Consider the following 21,477-nt stretch of genomic DNA (forward strand, 5'->3'; position numbering starts at 1 on the left):
ACGTATACAGACAGAAAGACAATTATATCTTTAAGAGAGCGTTGGGTAAGTCTTGATTTAAATGGCGATCAAGAGTTACAGTGAGAAAGCATTGTATTGACAAACTTGAGAGGCATGATCAAACAGGAAAGTAGACGTGATAGGTCAAAAGGCCTAATCCAATTTCCTTTGCTTTATAATCTGACGGTTTCAGGAATATTTTCCCAAGGTTGTAGCAAATCCTAAGTTTGGTAACTACTTTACTGAACAGTCAGTGGAACCGTGGGATAAGTTTGACGGATGGAATGGCCTAGTCTGCGCATAATTGCTGTGCTCTTATTTCTCAAAATTTGAAGTGACTTGCTGTGAGGATTACACATTTTGAATTTAAGGAGTTTCCCATTTACGTTTGAGATAATGCAGTTCTCCTGAGGACTGTGCGATATATGGTGTTGTCATTCCCAGGGAACAGTGAAGACTGGATCATTAAAGATATTTGAGGCTGACCATGACTGACCGTTGATGGACACGAGGATCAATGTTTATTCAGAACAGACAGGAAAGTGGTGCTTCGCCACAAACAGACCAACAATGGTCTTTCCAAATTTCTCTTCATAAATACGGACAGATCTGCTGAGCGTTTCCAACAAATTCTGTATTTCTTTATGAATTAGGCACATTCATTTTCTTACAGATATTGTGAAGAATTTAAACATTCCGTTTTTAAACTACGCAGGCAAATATGAACACATCTTCACTTCAGGGCCACGTTTTGTTAAGGAAATGAGTTCTGTGTACGATTGCAATAATGACGCACGCACATGGATCAGGGAATGTAATGGATTCATATAGTTGAAACGTTGTTCTGGGAGAGCTCACGTGGTCACTTTTGGGGTCTGATAACATTACTGATTCAACTCCAGGAAGAAAAAATGTAACCTATCTGAGAAAGAGCAGTCTATTGCCTCATTTTCTTTGTCCGTCATCACAACAATTTGTACGTGCCAGAAAAAAAAAACAATCATCTTTACCACTCATGGAGGATTCCTGATGAGGATTCGTTGGGATCTTCGCTCTGCCTGAAGCAAAGGAATTCAGCTAAGTCCAATTGCTCCAGGAAGAAATCCAATTGCCAGCAGATCGTGTAAGCTGAATAACTTCCGAAGTAATCATTCACACTCGGTAATTAGAAGTACAGGCAGAAGATTCTGTGGCTGCAAATTGGAATCCAGAATGGCTTGGTACATCTGAGGTACCAGGGTCCATGATGTTTCAGAGCGGCTGCAGAAGTCATTTGGCGACGCTGGTACAAATGACATCGGCAGAAATAGGAATGAGGTCCTGCAGAGTGATTATAGAGACCAAGGGCAAAAGGTAAAAGTCAGGTCCATGTGCTAGTGAGGATGAGAGCAGGAATGTATGCCAGATGAATGTCTGGCGAAAGATTTGTTGAAAGGGGCAGATATTCAGATTTTAGATCATTGGAATCTTCTGTTGGGCAGATGCGACCTGGTTGCACTTGAGCTGAAGTGGGACCACTATCATAAGTTTGCTGGTGCTACAAGGTAGGGTTTAAACGAGATTCGCACGAGAATCTAATCCTCAACAGCATGGAGGCAAGTTCGAGGCTGGAACGAGAGGCAAGAATCAGAAACAGTAAAGTCAAGATACAGGTCAGGATGGAACCAGACAGAGGGGAAGCAATGATAGTTGGATTAAATTACATCTATTTTAAAATAAAATGGCTGACAGGTAAGGCGGTGAGCTCAGTACTGGGATATTAAAGCCATTACAGAAACATGGCTAAGGGAGGGACAGGACTGGCAGCTTAATGTACCAGAATAATGTGCTACAGGCGGGACATCTGTGGTGGAAGGAGGGTACGAAGAGTCGTATTTTTGATGAAGGGCGTATCACAACAATGATCAGAGATAAAATAACTGAAGGATCATCCATTGAGGCTTTATCAGGGACGATAGGAATTGCGACAAGGAAGGCAACGTTATTGGGGTTCCACTATATACCCCCAAATCGTCCACAGGCATCAGAGGGACAAAAATATGTAGAGAGATTGAGGAGGCTTGTGGGGGCAATGAAATTGCCATAGTAGGCGATTTTAATTTTCTGAACATAGATTGGGACTGGCATAGAAACAGGAGCTTAGATGGGGTGAACCTATTAAGTTTGAAAGTTTCCTCAAACAGTATATCGAGGGTTCAACTATGGAAGAGTAAAATCCGACCGACTCTTGGAAATAGAGCAGGACAGTTGACTGGGGTTATAATGGGACAACACGTTTGGACCGTTGACCATGGTTCTATTAATTTTATAATCGTTACGGAGAAAGATAAATCTGGTCCACAGGTACTAGTTCTCATTTGATGCAAGACAAATGTTTACGTAATTAGACAGGTGATTGTAGGAGTTTATTGGTAAAGGGACGTACTGCAAGTGGGAGACTTTTAAAAGTAAGATAGTTGGAGCTCGAGGTCGATATGTTCCAGTGAGGGTGTCGGACAAGGTTGGCAGTCATCGGGAAACCTGGATGACAAGAGATATTGAGGATTTGACAAGAAAAAAAAACAGATGGAAGCTTCGCTCATGCACAGGCAGCTGAAATCGAGGGTATCACTGGAGGAAAAGAGGGAACACAGGAGTTTACTAAAGAAGGAAATCAGGAGGGCAAAAAGAAGTTATGAAATCGCCTTGGCTGAGAAGATTCGGATGAATACAAAGAGGTTATTTAAGCATACTAACGAAAAAATAATGAATAACTACAGTGAGAATATAAACTCTCAAGGACCAAAGTGAACATGAGTATGTAGCACAGCAGGAGATGGGCAAGAATTACAATGAATATTTCTCCTCTGTGTTTACTGTGAAGAAATACGTGAAGACTTGCAAGGCTTGGTGGAGTGAGTGCTGGCGTCTTGGGCACAGTCTCCAGCATAGTAGAGGAGGTGTTGAATGTATTAGAATGTATTAAGGTGGATAGAACTCCTGGTCCTGAGTAGATGTATCAAGGAACTTGGCAAGAGGCTGCAGAATAAATTACGGGGAAGCTGGCTGATATGTTTGCATCATCTTTAGCCATGAGTGCAGTCCCAGAAGTCTGGAGGGAAGTGAATGTTGTGGCCTTATTCAAGAAGGGAAGCAAAGAAAATCCTGGGAACTATAGACCAGTCAGCACAATATTTGTAGTAAGTAGGGTACTTGAGCAAATTCTGAGGAATGAGATATACATGCGTTTGGAAAGACTGGATTTGATTAGGAGTAATCATTATTTACTTTCGTATCAATTAATGACAATTGTTATTTAACTGAAAAGGTTGCATGGCTTTGTGAATGGGAGATGATGCCTCAAAAGATTGTTTGGGTTTTTTGATGAAGTGACCAGGAAGGTTGATAAGGGCGGAAAGTTTGATGTAGTCTATATGGATTTCAATAAGGCCTTTGATAAATTTCCACGTGATCGGCTGGTTTTCAAGGTTCGAACACATGGAATCCAGTCGAGGTGGAAAATTGAATACAGAATTACCTTGATGATAGGAAGCAGAGGCTCATGATGGAAGGATGCTTGTCAGAATGGAAGCCTCTGAACAGAGTAATGCCTCAGGTGTCGGTGCTGGACCAATTGCTGTTTGTTGTCGAGATCAATGATTTGGATGAGAATGTACAAGGCGGGATTAAAAGTTTGCTGATTACACTAAAAGAGGCATTCTCATGGACAGTGATCAAAGTTTTCAGACATTGCAGCAGTACTTTGATCATTGGGCGAAGTGGGACAAGAAGTAGGAAATGGGGTTTAATATAAATGATAGTGAGGTCTTGCATTTTGGAAAGTCAAATCAAGGAAGGGTTTCTTGTAAATGGTATTACCTTAAGGGGTGTAGTGGAACCTTGGAGTTCGGATGCCCGGTTCTCTGAAAGTTGTGCCACAGATAGACAGAGTATTAACGAAGCTTTTGGCACACTGACCGTCATCAGTCAGGGCATTGTGTACACAAGTTGGGAAGTTATGTTACAGATATACATTATGTTGGTGAGGGCGCCCTTGTAGTTTTGTGTTCAGATTTGTTCACATTGCTGTAGGAAGGATGTTGTTAAACTGCAAAGATTGCAGAACAAATTTATATGATTGTTGCCAGGACCTAATGGTCTGTGTTACAGAGAGAGCTTAGAGAGACTAGGACATTTTTTTTTAGCGCATATGAGACTGAGGTAGGTTCTTTTTTAAAAAAGTTCAAAATCATGAGAAGTTGGATATGGTGAAAGGACTCTGTCTTTTCTTTTCCCAGAGTTGTGGAATCGAGGACTAGAAGGCATCAGTTTAATGATGAAGGGAGAAAAATAAAAGGGAACCTGACGGGCAACGCTTTTACACTGAGGGTGGTCCGCATATGGAATGAGCTGCAAGTGGTTGAGGCGGGTGCATTAACAACATTTAAAAGGGATTTGGACAAATACATGATACGGAAAGGTTCAGCGGCATCTGGGCCAAGTGCAGGGAAATTGGGTTAACGTGAATTGAATTTGGGTCAGCATGGATAAGATGGCCGAAAGGGCCTGTCTCCGTGCTGTACAACCCAATGATTCTACATGTAGAATAACATTTAAGCCAAATGCTCATTTTTCCTTTTGACATGTGTTCGAATAATATTTGGACGAAATTCTTTCAAGTTAACATTGCAGAGATTTCGCTTTTCAGTTTGTTATCAAACGTGTGTGTGTGTGTGTGTGTGTGTGTGTGCGTGTGTGTGCGTGTGTGTGCGTGTGTGTGTGTGTGTGTGTGTGTGCGTGTGTGTGCGTGTGTGTGTGCGTGTGTGTGTGTGTGTGTGTGTGTGTGTTCACATTATTTTACAAACCGATATATCCATTTGCACATTTGCAATATCCACTCGTCATTCTTCTTTCCATGATAGTTAGAGTAACTTTATTTTAGTCATAAACGTGTTGTTTCAGCAGATTAAAGAAATCTGCCTGACTTGCTCCTAACACTCATCCTGACACACTCTGACAACTATATCATTGGCCAAATCACCAAACTAATTATATATTAAAATTTGTTGTGACTAGTGGAGGAGTGGGACTAGGAAAGAGACCAGTGATCAAAAACACGGGCAATTTTAGACTCAGTGAGCCTAACGTCAATATCCGATAGGTGTTTGGAGGCGGCTCTGACAGAAACCAGTTACAGGCATTTCGAAAGACAAGGACTGATTATAGACAGTAAACATGTCTTTGTATGTGAGAAATTATATCTTATTAACGTGACGGATTATTCTGAAGTGATAACAAAGTAGATTGATGACGGCACTGTTTACAGTGATGTAGACAATATTTACCCAGTCTTTAGAAAAGTGTTTAATAAGATTGCGCATTGTAGACCGCTTACTTAGGTTTAGGTCATATGGAATCCAGGGAAAGTTAACCAATTGGATGCAAAATTGGATTGAAAGGAACGCATTTTTTTTCCGGACTGGAGGCTTGTGGACTGCGGTGTGTTGAAAGAATCAGTTCTGAGCTCACTGCTTTTCATCATGTTTATAAATGATTTGGATGTGAATATCGGAGGCATGGTTCATGGTTTTACAGATTATATTTAAAAACGTGGTGCAGTGAAGAAGATTACCTCAGAGTACAATGGCACGCCTGAGAGCGGGTTCATTTGCACGTTTAAATATATCTGGGTAAGTGCATCCAGGAATGCTTCAGAGGAATATGGGCCAACTGGTGACAAATGTGAATTGACCAGATTAGGATGTCTGGTCGGCTTGGACAATGTATACAAAAGGGTCTGTTTCCATGCTGCATGACTCTCTAATCGAATAAGGGGGACGAGTAAAAGTTCTAAAATGGCCTCTGGAGTGGAAATTCTCTTCCCCAGATGTTTGAGGTGCCTCTTTGTTTACATTTACTCGAAGCTGAGTTAGTTAAGTATTGGATAGAGAAGTGAGATAGAGATAATTGGACACAGACAGAAAGTGAGGCTGAGACCACAACCTGATCAGTCAGAATCTTAGTGCCTGGTAGAGAAGGCTCAAAGTGTTTGGTGACACACTCCTGCTCATCAGCCTCATGTTTCTGAGTTCCATTCAGTCCCTCAATCCTGATAGGCACCAGTCGTTGAAGGTTACTTACTCCGACAACCTTGTGCACAGAAACAGAGGAGAACATACAGCCTCTCAAGACTAGCATACACAGTATGATGTCATTTTTGAAAATGTAATTTGAAAACCCAGACTGGGTATGAAAGAGGTAATTCAGCTCTCATTACAGACCGTCCCCTCTCTGAATTTTAATCACATTTTAGACCCACATTCAGTGCGAATATATGTCCATACCACACCCAGAGGTGGCTCACAAAATTCGCTAGTCTCCCTGACTGCAACATTCAACAATAGAAACTAAGGGAAAATTATTTCCACAAAATTTCCAAAAACAGAATGTGAGAACGTCAGAAACAGAAGCAGGTCTTTCACGCTCAACGACCCACGCCGCCAACCCCCAAGTCTAATTTAAAATTCAGTGCGAACATGAATGATTTTCTGTCAGACTCACGTTCTCTTTCATGCCCATTTCTTCTTCTCACTTAACTCGCTGACACTTCAAAATTCATATACAGCATCTTCAAATACTTTCATAGACCATATTGGTGGAGCAGCAGAAAGCATAAGGGGCTGTCAGAGAATACAGGAGGATATAGATAGACTGAAGAGTTGGGTGGAAAAGTGGCAGATGTATTTCAATCCAGACAAATGTGAGGTGATGCTGTTAGGCAAGACAAATTCTAGAGCGAATTATACAATGAACCGAAGGAGCCTTGGGAAAAGTTGATGGGCAGGGAGATCTGGGAGTGCAGGTTCATTGTATCTTGAAGGTTGCTGCACAGATGGATAATGTGGTAAAGAAGGCATATAATATGCTTGCCTTCATTAGACGGGGTATTGATTCTAAGAGCTGGCAAGTCATGTGAACATTGTACAAGACATTGGTTCGGCCGAATTTAGAAGACTGCGCACAGTTCTGGTCGCCACATTACAAAAAGGATGTGGACGATTTGGATAGGGTGCAGTTTAGGTTAACGAGGATGTTGCCTGGTATGGACGTTGCTAGCTATGAAGAATGTTGAGTAAGTTAAGTTATGTTTATTAGAAAAAGGAGATGGGGACCTGTTTGAGGTTTATAAAATCATGAAGGGTATATGTAGGGTGGACAGAGACAAGCTTTTTCACAGGGTGAAGGATTTAATAACGAGAGGTCACGCTTTCAATGTGACAGGTGGAAAGTTTAAGGGGGATACACGCGGCAAGTACTTCAGAGAGAGGGTGGTGGGCGTTTGGAATGCGTTGCCAGCAGCGGTGGTAGAGGCAGGAACAGTATTTTCTTTTGAGTTGCATCTGGGTAAATGCATGAGTAGGTGGGGAGTAGAGGGATACAGATGCTCATGAATTGTCTGACAGGTTTAGACAGTACATTTGGATCGGCTCAGGATTGGAGTGCCGAAGGGCTGTGCATATTTCTTTGTTCTTTGTTCTATATAAAATAGAACAGTACAGCCCTTCGCTCCTCGATATTTTGCCAACCTTTGATCCTACTCGAAGATCAGACGAGCCTACATACGTCAGTGCAATATCATCTATGAGCCTATCCAAACATCTACCTAAAAATCCCTCACGTATCTGATTCTACTACTGTTGCTGGCAGTGCAATCCACGCACCCACCACTCTCTCTGCAAATATATTACCACTGACATCTACCCTAAACCTGTCTCCAATTACTTAAAATTAAGTTCCCTTCTGAAAATCATTTCTGCCCGGGCAAAAGGAATCTGGCAACTCAGTCTATCTATGCCTCACATCATCGTGTACACCTCTATAAAATCAGCTCTCGACCTTCCTCGCTTCTTTAGACCTGCCCTCCAGTCCAGGCAACATCCTGATAAATTTCCTCTGCACCATTTCTAAAGCTTACACGTCCTTCCTATAATGAGGTGACCAGAACTGAACACAATATACCAAGGGTTGTCTAACCAGGACTCTATAGAGCTGCAGCATAACCACACCGCTCTTACACTCAACCCACACACCCCTCCCCCCCCCACCCCCACCGCCACTAAGGAAAGCCAACAGACCATACACCTTCTTAACAACCCTATCAATTTGGGTTGCAACTTTGAGTGATCTATGGACATGGACTTGAAGATCACTCTGATCATCCACGCTGCCAAGAATTCTGATTTTAACCCTGCATTCTGCATTAAGTTTCGAGCTTTCACACTTTTGCAGGTTGAACTCATCTGCGTAGCTCTGCATCCTGTCCATGTCCCGTTGCAAACTCCAACAGATCTCCATACAATGTACCACTCCACCAGCCTTCGTGTCATTTGAAAATTTACTAATCCTCCCTTCCACTTGCTCACCCAAGTCATTTATTAAAATCAGGAAGAGTAGACGTCCGAGAATCGATCCTTGTGAAACACCACTGGTAACGTTTAGTGATCTCGCTCCTCTAACTCTCTGTGTAAGAAAATTCCTGACATTCACTACCCTATGTTTGAAGAAAACATTCTCTGCTTCGACACCATTACCTATTGTTATGAGCAAAAGAGGTAACTTAGGGGGTCAGGTAAGATTGGTCTGACCCTGATAAAAAGGCTGTATTTGACTGAGGATGACATCCAAGATCTTGAGCAGAACCACACTTAATGCGAATCGATTGTAACCTGTCTCCTGTTTGCAGCCCCCAGACAACACAACGGAAGATGCTCATCATCGGTGGGACTCCTTCAGCTCAGCTATGGGACATGACTGCAGGAGATGTTCAAGGTAGCTCCCTCAGCCCAGGCATCCATGGTTTGTTATCATACAGTGTAGAAGGAGGCCATTCAGTCCATCCAGTTCACACTAAGTAGAAGTGGGGATATTGACTGGAGGTTACACAATGTTCAGAACCCCCTCGTCTCTTGAACCGGTCTGTATCCATGTGCAACAAAACCTGGACAACATTCAAGAAGTGCTGTTTAGTTTGGGTAACATTCATGTAACATGACTTCCAGGCATCACATTTCCATACTAAATGGTACAGCTCATTCCCACCCCAGTCTGGGTCCACAAGAACGTGGGGAAGTCATTCACTCCATCAAAACTATTGGACAACAAGAGGAACAGCCTATTCAGTACCTCCTGTCTGTTATACAAGAAGAGAAAAAGTCTGCTCACTCTCACAAGTCACCTATATCAGGAAGAAGTCAATCAGCTTCTCACATTGCTAATACAGGAACAGGAAGGGGTCAGAGATTCTCCAACACCCCAAACAAATTGTGACAGGACTGAACGTTTCGACTGCTCCACCTTGTTTCACATTGCTTGATTACTCATTGTTCATAATTGTTACTTTAACATGTTTTTATTTGCTGTAGGAATGAAGCCAAATCTTCAATGTGTGTTCCATCTTCAAGAAGACAGACCCATGGCCTCTATGGAAGTCAGAAACCAATGGGAAAACCTAACTGTTTCAGAATTAAGGTATTGTGCCTGCTGACAGGATTTTGTACTACGCAACATTCAATACAGGGTCAGACAGAAACTGCACATTTAAGTGTTCAGAGTTCATTCAGAACCCGTCACAAGACATGGGGCTCTGCAGAGGCACCTAAATTATCAGGAAGCAAGCATTCTACAGAAAGTCTGGAATTTTCACCCTGTTCAGCTATTTGGGACACAATGAGTGTCCAACGTTAACCAACTTACTATTCTTTCACAGTACTACAGATTAAACGCATCGCTTCTTCAGTCTCTCCGAAAGGTACCATCATGCCAGAATTTAGTCTGTCGAAAATCCTTTGCACTGTCTCATTGAAGAGGAGATCATTATTTATAAATCAGACCTAACCTGAACACAATATTGCAGATACTTCCTTGCAAAACACTACTACTTAGAAAGACATTCTTACTCTGGTAGTCCAATCGTTTTGCACGAAGAGCCACACAGCATTTAATGCCTGCCCAGTAAGAATTCTCTTAATGACCTATAATCTAGAACATCCACGGTCCTTTTCAGCAACAGTTTTTCTCAAGCTCTCAGTATTTAATAAATATAAACGTGAATGATTATTGTTCACATCTGAATAATTTTTATACCTTGCAAACAGCTTTTGTCCAAACATTGGTCCTTCTGATACCAGACAAGCTTTCAGTTCAGGTGAAAAATAACACTGTTCGCTTCATTCTCCCCATTATCAAATTTTTAATCCATTTGGAATATTCCGCCCCTACCTATGCACATGGACACTAACATTCTCGACTCACCGAAATTCAACCATGTCATACTTTTTTCTGAATACACAAACACTCCACTCTCACTGTTTCTCTGTTGTGAATGTCACAACGGATATTAGCCACAAACTTCAGCGGGTTTATCAAAGATAATTTCCCTTTCCTGAATCCAGGCCGACACGACCAAACCATATCATTACTTCAATGTGTTTGTATTTCACATTCTTATAAAAGTTCTTTTTTTTTCTTAAAACTGTCATCAAGCTATCTAATATTTTGTCCTGTTTTCCCTTTCCGTCCTTTTTTCAATATTTGCGTTCACTGTCGCTGCTTTCAAACCTGAAAGATTCTTTCCTAATCTAACCAGCTTCAAAGAATAATCAGTAATCCTTTCACTCGCTCTTTTGCAACCTCCTCAATAATCTGGGATGTAGCGTATCAGATGCAGCAAATTAACAATCTTCAAATCAATTAGTATTTCAAAAACATACTCTTCATTATTTCTAGTTTCCCGCTGTTCCTCAATTTTAAAATTCACGCTGAACCCTAGTTTGATTCTGCATTTACATCTCTGTTTATGGACGTAATGTATTCCTCTCAACCGGCAGACGTCTTCTGTCAGCCAGTGAACACATTGGACGACTGCATCCAGAGATGATGGATTTGTCAAATACTCCTGCACAGAAAGTTTCAGAATCAATCAGTTCACTTCATGCTGAGTGTCAGCACAATCCCGTCTCTGGCGTGAGGCTTCAGGTTATACTAAAAGAAGGGACACAGCTCAATGACCGCCAGTTTGAAACACACTGGTTTCATACTTTACACCTGAACGTGTCCAACTACCTGGAAATCCCAGAGAGAATAGTGCAGTGCCTTGCACCTCGCTGTTTGCAGAGCTTCACTTCTGTGTATTCACAGCTCCATTAGTTTACCATGGACCCAGACAGTTTAGAGATGCAGTGCCCAGAGTGGGATTGCCAGACGCTCGAGTCTACCTTGTTATGACACAAGGTAAACCCCTCTGTTGATTTAAACCAGTCACACACATCGACAGGCAGAGAACTATCCCAAAAGTCATTAACTAAAGTATAAATTAATGACTTTATTCTTTAGTTTAAAATAGAATATTAACTGACAACAATATACAACATTTTTCTCATAAACTTATCTTTTACCTGACTCTAAACAGTGCTAGTCCGACAAATTCCCGATTACGAACTTCAAAATAAATCACGTTTGGAAATAATCAGATATTCCGAGATTTCTCTGTAAATCTTTCTGTGTTCTTTTCTGCTTTACAGATCTTTGATCAACAAAGGTACTTCTTAAGAGACCAGTTCTGCAGACAGTCTGTACTTGGTAGTGGCTTGCTGGTCTTTTCCTTTCTCTTGCTAACTGTTCACAATGCCTGATACCTATATCAAAAAGTATTGGATGGTTTCATTAGTTTTAACTTTGCCAAAATAGTAAATTGAAACTTGAGTGGAGTTTGGTACGTTAGGGCAAAATGTTAACTGACTAGCTGAATTTGAATTTGTTTTTGTATCCAGGCAACCCACACCATTTAGCTGTTCGACCAAATGTTACATTTTAAATTTTTCAGCACTCTCTGTGCCACTCTAAGTCATTGATAGCTTTTTCCACTCTCTTAAAGGTACAGTACACTTTACAATTTCATAACAGTTCCCCTTAAGAAAAACTGAACCATGTAATGAAAAGTTGGCTTCGATCTTTTCTATGTTTTAACTACGTTACGAAATAATGCGGATTATTTTGATCTAAGATCATATTAACTTGCTCCCTAATATATATAACATTAGAAAGATGTGTTTTACTCTAAATTCAATTAAATCCGTGACAACTCAACTGTGTTTGCATTCTTATAACATGTATGACTTTCAAATTAAAATACTGTAACATAAGAACACAATGAAGTAGTCACATATTCTTGTCTTTAAAGCGTTCCATGAATAAAAGAGGATAGCGATTTGTATAAACAACTGTCCCTGACACATTGTTTATGACATATACATTAAGTGCACCAAACTAAATAGTGCGTTTTCGATCGTGGAGCATTTCCTCTGGTGGATGCTGCGATTGTTGGCAAAGTAACCAACTGGCAGGTCAATCCCATCCTCATCTTCCTGTAACAGTACAGATCCAACTTCTCTGTCACCAGCATCTATGACAACTTCAAACTGTTTTGGAAACTTTGCTGTAGACAAACCTGGTGCGGTGTTTAATATTCCTTTCTAATTGGAAATGCCTCCTGGCATCTTACTGTCCACTGAACCTGTGTTCTTCTTCAACGAATCAGATAACGGTTCCATACTGCTGAAGTTTGGAACAAACTTGCGATAGAATTTGCTGAGTCCGAAGAATCAATCGAAGTTCGTCATGGAAATTCCTCGATGGCCTTCGCCTTTGCGTTCCGATAAAAGTCGCAGGAACGTCAACTCTGATTTTGCGAATTCAGTTTTGTTTAGGTGTGCATATATGTTTGCTTCTCGTAGTCGTTCAAAGTGCTCTGCCACATGTTCCATGTGATCTTTCTCAGAATTACTAAAAGTCACTACATTGTCCAAATAATCTGCACAGTTTGTCCATGAGTCTTTGGAATGTTGCTGGTGATTTTCTTCATTCCAAAGGGCATCATTTTGAATTGATATAGCCCATTCGTGGTGACAAATGCACGAATGTATTTTGCAGTTGCTGTTCAAGGTACCTGCCAGTAACCAGGCAGTAAGTCCAAGTGGGTGATATGGCTGGCTTGGCCGACTTTCCCGATACAGTCCTCCAATCTAGCAATTGTTTATGAGCCCGATTTTGAAATGCCATTTACATTCCGATAATCCATGCAGAATCGTTGAGTCCTGTCCAATTTGGGAACAAAGACGATCGGCGAACTTCACTCCTTCTGGCTTGATTCGATGATATTCCCATCGAGCACGGCCACCACCTCCATCTGGACCTGTCTGGCTTTGAGAGATTAAGCCGATAGGGGTGTCATTTTATCAGAGCAGTATTCCTTACGTCTACTTCACGTACATTAGCATTAGTCCTCCTCATCTGATTCTTACATATGTCCTTGTACTGTAGTAACAAATCTTTCAACTGCGTTCTGTCCTGAGACCAATAGTTTACTAACCTATACCCCTCCTCTCGGATTTCTCATTTTTTAATCTATTCTGAGGCACATCAAAACCAACACCATCTGAATTTGATTCCTCACTCTGCGGGGCAGTAACTCACACCTGTTTCTCCAGTTCTTTCTCTCTCGTGCAATACGCCTTTGACATGTTCACATGATATACTTGTTACCACTTTTTTTCCTATTTGGCACCTTTAGTAGATAATTCATTTTTTTGTCAATTCGATAGATGTTGAGAAAACCTGGCTTTGAAAGGTTATCCTATCACTGGAAGCAATACTAACGCATCGTCCCCTCGGGAAAACGTCAGAGGTTTAAACTGACACCTGCTTCATTCTATGCAGTGCCCTCTATAGATGCTTTTTTGCTAATAGACCTAAGCGATTTAATCTCTCCCTCACCTTCGATACATAATCAAAGTATGAGATCTCTGACTTCAGTCCTGTCTGTTTTTTAATTATTCATTTCATAAAGGCCTCTGACCTCCTGCCCAAATATTAACTCGAAGGGACTGAACTGAGTACATTCGTTCGCGTCATCTCTAGTGGCAAACAATACGAGCGGTATCTCTTTATCCCAATCATTCGGGTAACCCAGATAGTATGTTATCAACATGGTCTTCAAGGTTTCATCCCACCTTTATAAAGCTACCAGGGATTCAGGATGATATGTTCTGGATTTAAAGTGTGTCTACCTCAGCAACCACAACCTCCTTCAGCAGCCGAGCAGTAAAGTTTGACCCTTGGACCAACTGAATCTCTCTGGGTAGCCCATACTGTATGAAGAAAGCTACTAACTCCTCTACCACCCCTTTTGCCTTGATACTCCCTTATGGTGTTGCCTCTGCAAATCTGGTAGATAGCCCCATGATGGTTAACAAGTATTGGCTCCCCTTATTATTTCTCGGGAGAGGACCTTCACAATAAATTATAACTAGTGTGGAAGGTTATTTAAATGCAAGAATTGGCAACAACGGGGCTGGTTTTATTACTGCCTGTGGTTTACATACTATTTGGCATGTGTGACACGTGTGGCGAAAGTTAACCACATCTTTGTGCATTCCAGGCCAATAAAAGTTTTTGTTCCTTCGCCTGAGTCTTTCGTACGCTTGGTGACCTATTTCATGTCGTTCAAGTACAACCCAAAACACTTCCTGTCTGTATGCTAATGGCAACACAATATGGTGCATTTTGGTCCATTTTTCCTCTGCACTAACATGCCGTGGTCTCCTATTCTATCTTAGGATTCTCTCTTGCAGATAATAACCCTTCGAAATATTCTCTGCTTCCTTTTCAAAGTACGAATCCACATATATACCTTCTATCGTCTTGTCTGACTGTTGCAAGTCCCTTAGCCTTTCTGGAATAAACACTGTAATGTGCACCTCTGCCTCTTCAGGTTTTTCCAGCAACATTACGTCATACAAAGTGTCTGCTAACTTAACCTCAAGTCCTTCATGTCTGTCTTCAGTTATTGCTTCGTGCTGCAACTTGTAATAGTGGAAATGGATTCCTGAACATTCTGGAAAGTACCAGCTATTTATCTTTAAACTGCTGGGTGTCTTGGTCTTCTTTGTGCTTACCCATAACAAGGGTGATCACTCCCGTCATGGATCCTGCTAAACCATTCCGAAGAACAAACTGAATTGCTGGAACCACGCACTCTGTCACAATCCACAGTCTGTTATCTTCTGTTAAATCCAAAGTCTTGAGTTGGCACTCCTACCTGCTCTTACATAGTGGAACGCTAGGTTTCTGTCCATCTATCCAACAAATTACCACACCCTCAGTTAACAGATCAGAAAGAGTGAAAATTGGCTCTTCTCTTACTATCGGCAACTGGTTATTTCCTATATCTCTCAACATTATAACTTCTTGTATTTCTTTCCTGTCCCTCAGAGATAGAAAGCAAGGCTGGAGATATTACACAGCCGAGAAAGCAAAGCTGGAAATGTTCCAATGAAAGTGCGGCCCGTACATGCTCGAACAGGCTACTGAGATTTTTAAAAAAGATTCATTCACAAGTTATGGGTAGAGGTGTAGTAGCTAGATGTTAGAGAGATAGGGAGAGATGTTGGGGTTGAGGAATTTACAGTGACAGATTAGGCTGTAGTATGAGATGAAGATACACATCGATGTAGCGGCAGGAGGAGATGACAGGGAAAGATACAGAAATTCATGCGGAAATTTTCAAGACTGAATTGTGCAATGACTTAACAGAGAACACGATGTGAAAATCTGTGAAAAAATCCAAGGCACTGACAGGAACTGAATGAGTGAGACAAATCACAGGAGCCATAAAGTCAGTGTCACACTGCACAGGAGAGTCCATTCGGTTAACAACGAGAAAAATAAAATGCCCTGGAGACCCTGTAATTCCTCCTTCCTAACGTCTGGGGGCTAGGGCCAGAATTGGGAGAGCGTTTCTACAGAATGCTCAAGCAAAAATTTGACATAACATTGTGTCAGATCAAACACTGACACGGAAATCTCATGACACACCTCCCTCAGCCTCATGGTTTCAGATCAAACACTGACAGAGAAACGTCCTGCTGACTACAGTCCCTCAGCCGCACGGCGTCAGATCATACATTGACATGGAAACCTCCTGTTGACTCTGCTCCATCAGCCTCATCGTGACAGATCAAATACTGACAGAGAACCCTCCTGCTGACTCCCCTCCCCCAGTCTCACGGTGTTAAATCAAACACTGACACAGAAACTTCCTGTTGACTCCCCTCCCTCAGCCTCATGGTGTCGAATCAAACACTGCCACGGAAACCTCCTTCTGACTCCCCACCCTCAGACTCATGATGTCAGATCAACACTGCCACGGAAACCTACTGCTGACTCCCACCCCCCTCAGCTGCTAGATCAGTGTCTTTCCACATTGAGCAACACTTGGTGGAAACACTGAGAGAGTGACAGAGTGGGAGAATACATACTGGGTGAACTATTTCAAAACCACCACCAAGAACGGCTCAGCAGCAGCATTGCTGATCCAAAAGGATATAGATGCTAGACTGGTCTGCAGCAGGTGGGGAGGGAACGACTAAGAGGGAGAAACATACTTGAGAACATCCTCACCAATCTACAGGCTGCAGATTGATTGATCGATAACCATATTGGGAACAGTGATTGCTGAATACGGTATTTTACATTGCGAATACCCTCTGTGTGTGAGAGAGAGAGACACTATCACTGTGCTGTACGGGATACATTTAGAATACATCTCGTTGCTCAGCACTGGGCTGTGTGAGGTGATTCGGGTAATTACCAATAGCAACAGAATTGTTCCCCAGCACAATTTTCACTATCACTGCCTGGGATATGCTCCACTTTACCCTGATCATCAAGCCAGGGGATAAACCCATGTTCAATACATAAAACAGGAGTGCCTGCCAAGAGTAGCACCAGCTCCACCTCAAAATGAGGTGTAGTTACCAATTAGGATCATTTCCTCACTATATAGTGTAAGCTACAAGTGACGGACAGATCTAAGTGAAAACATAACCAATGAATCAGACCTAATCTCTGCAATCCGGTCAAATGCAATCAGAGTGAATAGTGGTGGACAGACATATAACTCACTGGAGGAGGAGGATTCACAAATATCAACTCCCTCAACGATGGAAGAGCCCAGAACAACAGCAGAAAAGAGAAAGCTGGAACATTCACAACAATGTTGAGACAGAAGTGTTGATCCGATGGCCCATTTTAGTCTCCTCCAGATGGCAGGTGTCAGCCATTTAGATTCATTTTGTGGTATCTCCAAAAGTCTGGAAGGTTTGGAGAATGCAAAGGCTGTGGGCCCTGATAACATTCCATTCAAGCTGCTTCTGCTGGGCTACAGCACTGGCGCCTACCTGATAATGTGGGAAACTATCCGGGTATGTCCGGTTCACACACAGACAAAACATCAGACTATCAACGACTGCACCATTGCTTTCATCCCTATCATTAAAAACGTGAGAGAAAATGTCATCGACAATGGGATCAAGCAGCACTTCCTCAGAACCCAACTACTCACTGAATCTCAGTTTGTGCTCTGCGAGGGCCAATCAACGCTCTGACCTTTGTTTAAAGACGGACAACAAGAAAACACGGTGGCTATCACCTGTCCCATCCCTACATACCTCAGTTTCTCTGAAAAGTGCACCTTATTCTTAAAACCCTGCCGATCTATGTTAGCTGATCCAGCCTCGACAACTGCCCTTATATCTGCAGAAACTCTACAGTGAAAGCTGCTCCAATAATCTCCAACTCTGCTGATCTTTCAACTGCCTTCAGTTGTGAACCTCTCCCCATCTCTGTCATCTTTCTCAACTTTCCAAGCCTATCTTTGTATGTTCCTCCAATCCCTCCAACTGTACCTGTCTTTATAACATTTTCCTGCATCTTGAAACCCCCTGATTGCTGAACCCTCTTCAGACACTGCATTTTCCTTATTTTTATTACTTTCCCCTGTACTTAGTACCGTCCCTGTCTGTATGATGTCCTGCATTGTCCGCAACGCTCGGGATTTCTAACCACTAACGGCCTCACAACCCTCCCTACATCTTTTACTACTTCTAATCTCTTCAGAGCTTTTCTTAACTGCAAACTGCCCATTTGCCAAGGCTACTCTAGTTCCTGCAATGTCTGTCAGAAACCGAAGCTCACACTCTCTCCAATCTGCAAATCTCTTTATAATCCGTTAAGATCTGAAGCCACCACTACTGTCCGTGCATTCCTTCGATCCTTCAGTACCATTAAGCTTCCCATTTTTGCATTACTAAAGTCTGTCTATCGGAGTACTGTTCTAAAAGCTTTCATGTCTTTGTAAACTGCTCCAAACCCTCCACGATCTCCATAAACATCTACAGCACCTAAAGCGCTCCCTTTCTGTGTTAGCTCTGCCAGTCGTGACAACACCCCCAGTCTATGGAGCCTCTTTTATCTTCCCTTGTTGTGTAATACATTGAAATACCTGCCGATTTCCCTATCTGTAAACGTTTTCAGTCATTAGAACCTTCCATATCTCTCTTAGTATATACAATACTCTTCTCCCTGAAACACTCCCTTCTGTGCCTGTCACTCTGCCTGCCTTTCCCGACATCCATCCATGTCCCTATCTCCAGAATCAAATCAAGCCCCCTCTATCTCTGTAAATTCCTCCAATCCCCAAACCACTTTGTCCCTCTGACATTCTTGACCAGATGTAACTCTGTTTAAGTCTATCATCCCCGAGCCACCTTAAGCCTCCATATCTCTGTAATCTCTAAACATCTGTTCAACCTCCCCACGACTGATGAATGTCTCCCTGCATTCGCTATAAGGCAGCTGGAATGACAGTTCTGATGAAACTGTTATTCCGGAGATGTAGCTGCAGAATGACCATCGCTGGGAAGGGGATATTGAAGGGCTATTGGGATCTAGGCAGGCTATGCAAAAGCCAAAAGGTTGTGAAGCAAGGATGAGGCTAATGCATTAATGAGATAAACAGATCGAACTGAAGATCAAAATTTGGAGTTGATTTGGTTGGATCTGAGAATAAGCAAGCAGCAGCAATTTTTAGCAGGAATTCTTTTATCGGCTCCCGACAGTGATGGTAATGTAAATATGGTTACAGTTAGGACACTGAATGAACTTGTAACAAGGGCAGTACAGTAATTGTGAGTGATCGTGCTCTCCATCCCGACTGGATAATTAATGAGTATAAGGGGTGTACTGGATAGAATCCCGGATTGTTTCGGAGATTGTTTTCTCCATCATATCAAGGAGCCGTAGGGTTTCCGGCCATGACATGTAGGAGCGGAATTAGGCCATCTGACCCATTAAGAATGTTCTGTTCTTCAATGGGATCATGGCTGATGTGATGATCCTCAACTCTACTGTCCTGCCTTTTACACAAAACTATAGTTTCCCTGATTCATTAAAATCTGATCATCTCTGCTGTAAATATAATTAATGACGCAGCCTTGACTGCCCCTTGCAGTTCAGGAATTCCCACAGTCACTACCCTCTGAATGAAGATATTCCTCCTCATCTCCTTCTTGAATGTGTGAGCCCTCGATGGGAGTTTATGCCCTCTGCTTACAGATTCTCACAATTGAAAAGAAAGGAAGTGACAAAGATAATTATTGCAGATGGCATGAAAATTGGTGGAGTTGCGTTTAATGAGCACGGATATCCTAGTTTGCAGGAGATTACAGATCAGTTGGAAAGATGTGTAGAGAAATTGCAAATTTAGTTTAATCTGTACAAGAGTGAGATGATGGCATATAGAATTTCAAATTCAAGAAAGAAATTAGGATACCCAGGGACATTGATGTACAGAAGGATCTCGGTGCAAGTCCGTATCTCCTTGAAAATATAACAGAAGTGTTTCAGATGGGAAAGAAAGCAAATGGAACACTGGCTTTCATCGGTCACAAGGTTGTTTATAGTGGTTGCATCTGATGTTGTAATTGATTAAACTTCTGTTTGACCACATTTGGAGTACTGTGTACTTTTTTCATCTCCACACAATAGGAAAGATGTGGAGACGATGCAAAAGTGGTTTATCAGCACGTTGCCTCTGTTAGGTTTTTTTAAGTGTGTGTTAGGTGTAAGAGGAAATTAAACTAAGTTGGATTGCTTTGCGAGAGTATCAGAGGCTGAGAGGCGACCAGGTTCAGGAATATAACATTAGTACAGAGGCAGATAATTAGTACAGGGACAGATAGTCAGAATCTCTTTTCCAATGTTTAAGTTTCAAATACTAAGCGCAGAGGTTTAAGGTGAGAAAGAGAAAGTCCAATCGAGATGTGCTAGGCAGTTTTTTTTTACAGGGAGTGGAAGTTAACGAGGAATGTCCTCGAAGCAGAAATGTGAGAAAAGTTTAGAAGTGGCATTTAGACAGAAGCATGAACAGGCAGCGAATAGAAGGACATGGACTATGTGCATGCAGGTGGCATGAGCCATAGTTGGCCGAAGGGCCTATTGCTGCGCAGTATTATTCTATTTTCTAACTTCCCAGCATCTGCACTGCAAAGCCCTTCAGAGACGCGAGTGTTACATTCAATCTCTCTCTCATTTTTCTAGAATTCATTGGGTTCAACTTAATCTACTCCACCTCTTCTCGTTAGAAAATCCCTCAATTCACACGATCCGCCGAGTGAGCCTTCTCACGCCTGCCTCCAATGCAATCATATCTTTCAATAGGGTACTCACACTGTTCATAATATTCTGGGAGTGGTCTGACTCGCACCTTGTGTAGTTTTAGTAAGACATCCCTCCGATCAAACTCCATTCCCTTTGAAATAAATGACAGCATTTTATTTGCCTCCTATAATACCTGATAATCTTGTAAGCTCTATTTTTTCAGATTGATGAACAAGAACTCCCAAAACCCTTTCTGCTGCCAGTCTGAAGTCAAACGGTCATAGCCTGACAGTAAATCCGGATCATGATAAATGTTTTAGAAATGATATTTCAATAAACAATAACTGGAGCATTTTATGAAGGATAATTTGTTTTTGAGCCTGCTGAATTTTATTTGTTGGTGTGAATATAGTTGTTGACAGAAAAAAGTATGGGTGTAGGAGAGGGGTGGTGGTACGGGGAATATGGTTTAGTTGAACTTTGAGAAGCCTATGCGCAAAATTCAATAAGGGCTAAAGACTAACTTGGTAGAGAATAGGACTTCTTAAACATCAATAACGTTACCTATGTGTGCAACCAGAGGAGATGAGTGAGATATTAGACAAAAATGTCCGGTCAGTATTTTCTGTGGACAAAGACATGGAAGCTCTGACTCTTGGGGAAATAAATGGTGATGTCTTGGAAAGAATCCTCAACAGAGAATTTAAAGTTCTGGAATATTAAAACAAATAAAGGTAGATCAATCGTCAGTATTTAATTAGGTCGATCCTAGAATAGTGTGGGGAACTAGTGGAGAGATTGCAGGGCCGCTAATAGTGATACTTATATTATCAACAGACACACTGTGGGGTCGGAAGACTGGAGGGCCGCTAATGCTTCTCCATCAGAGGCAGCCGGGAAGGAAAGCAGTGAGTATAAATACTCACCCTTCGATGCTAACGGTCA

Source organism: Chiloscyllium punctatum, chromosome 24 (genome assembly GCF_047496795.1).
Source record: "Chiloscyllium punctatum isolate Juve2018m chromosome 24, sChiPun1.3, whole genome shotgun sequence".
NCBI lineage: Eukaryota > Metazoa > Chordata > Chondrichthyes > Orectolobiformes > Hemiscylliidae > Chiloscyllium > Chiloscyllium punctatum.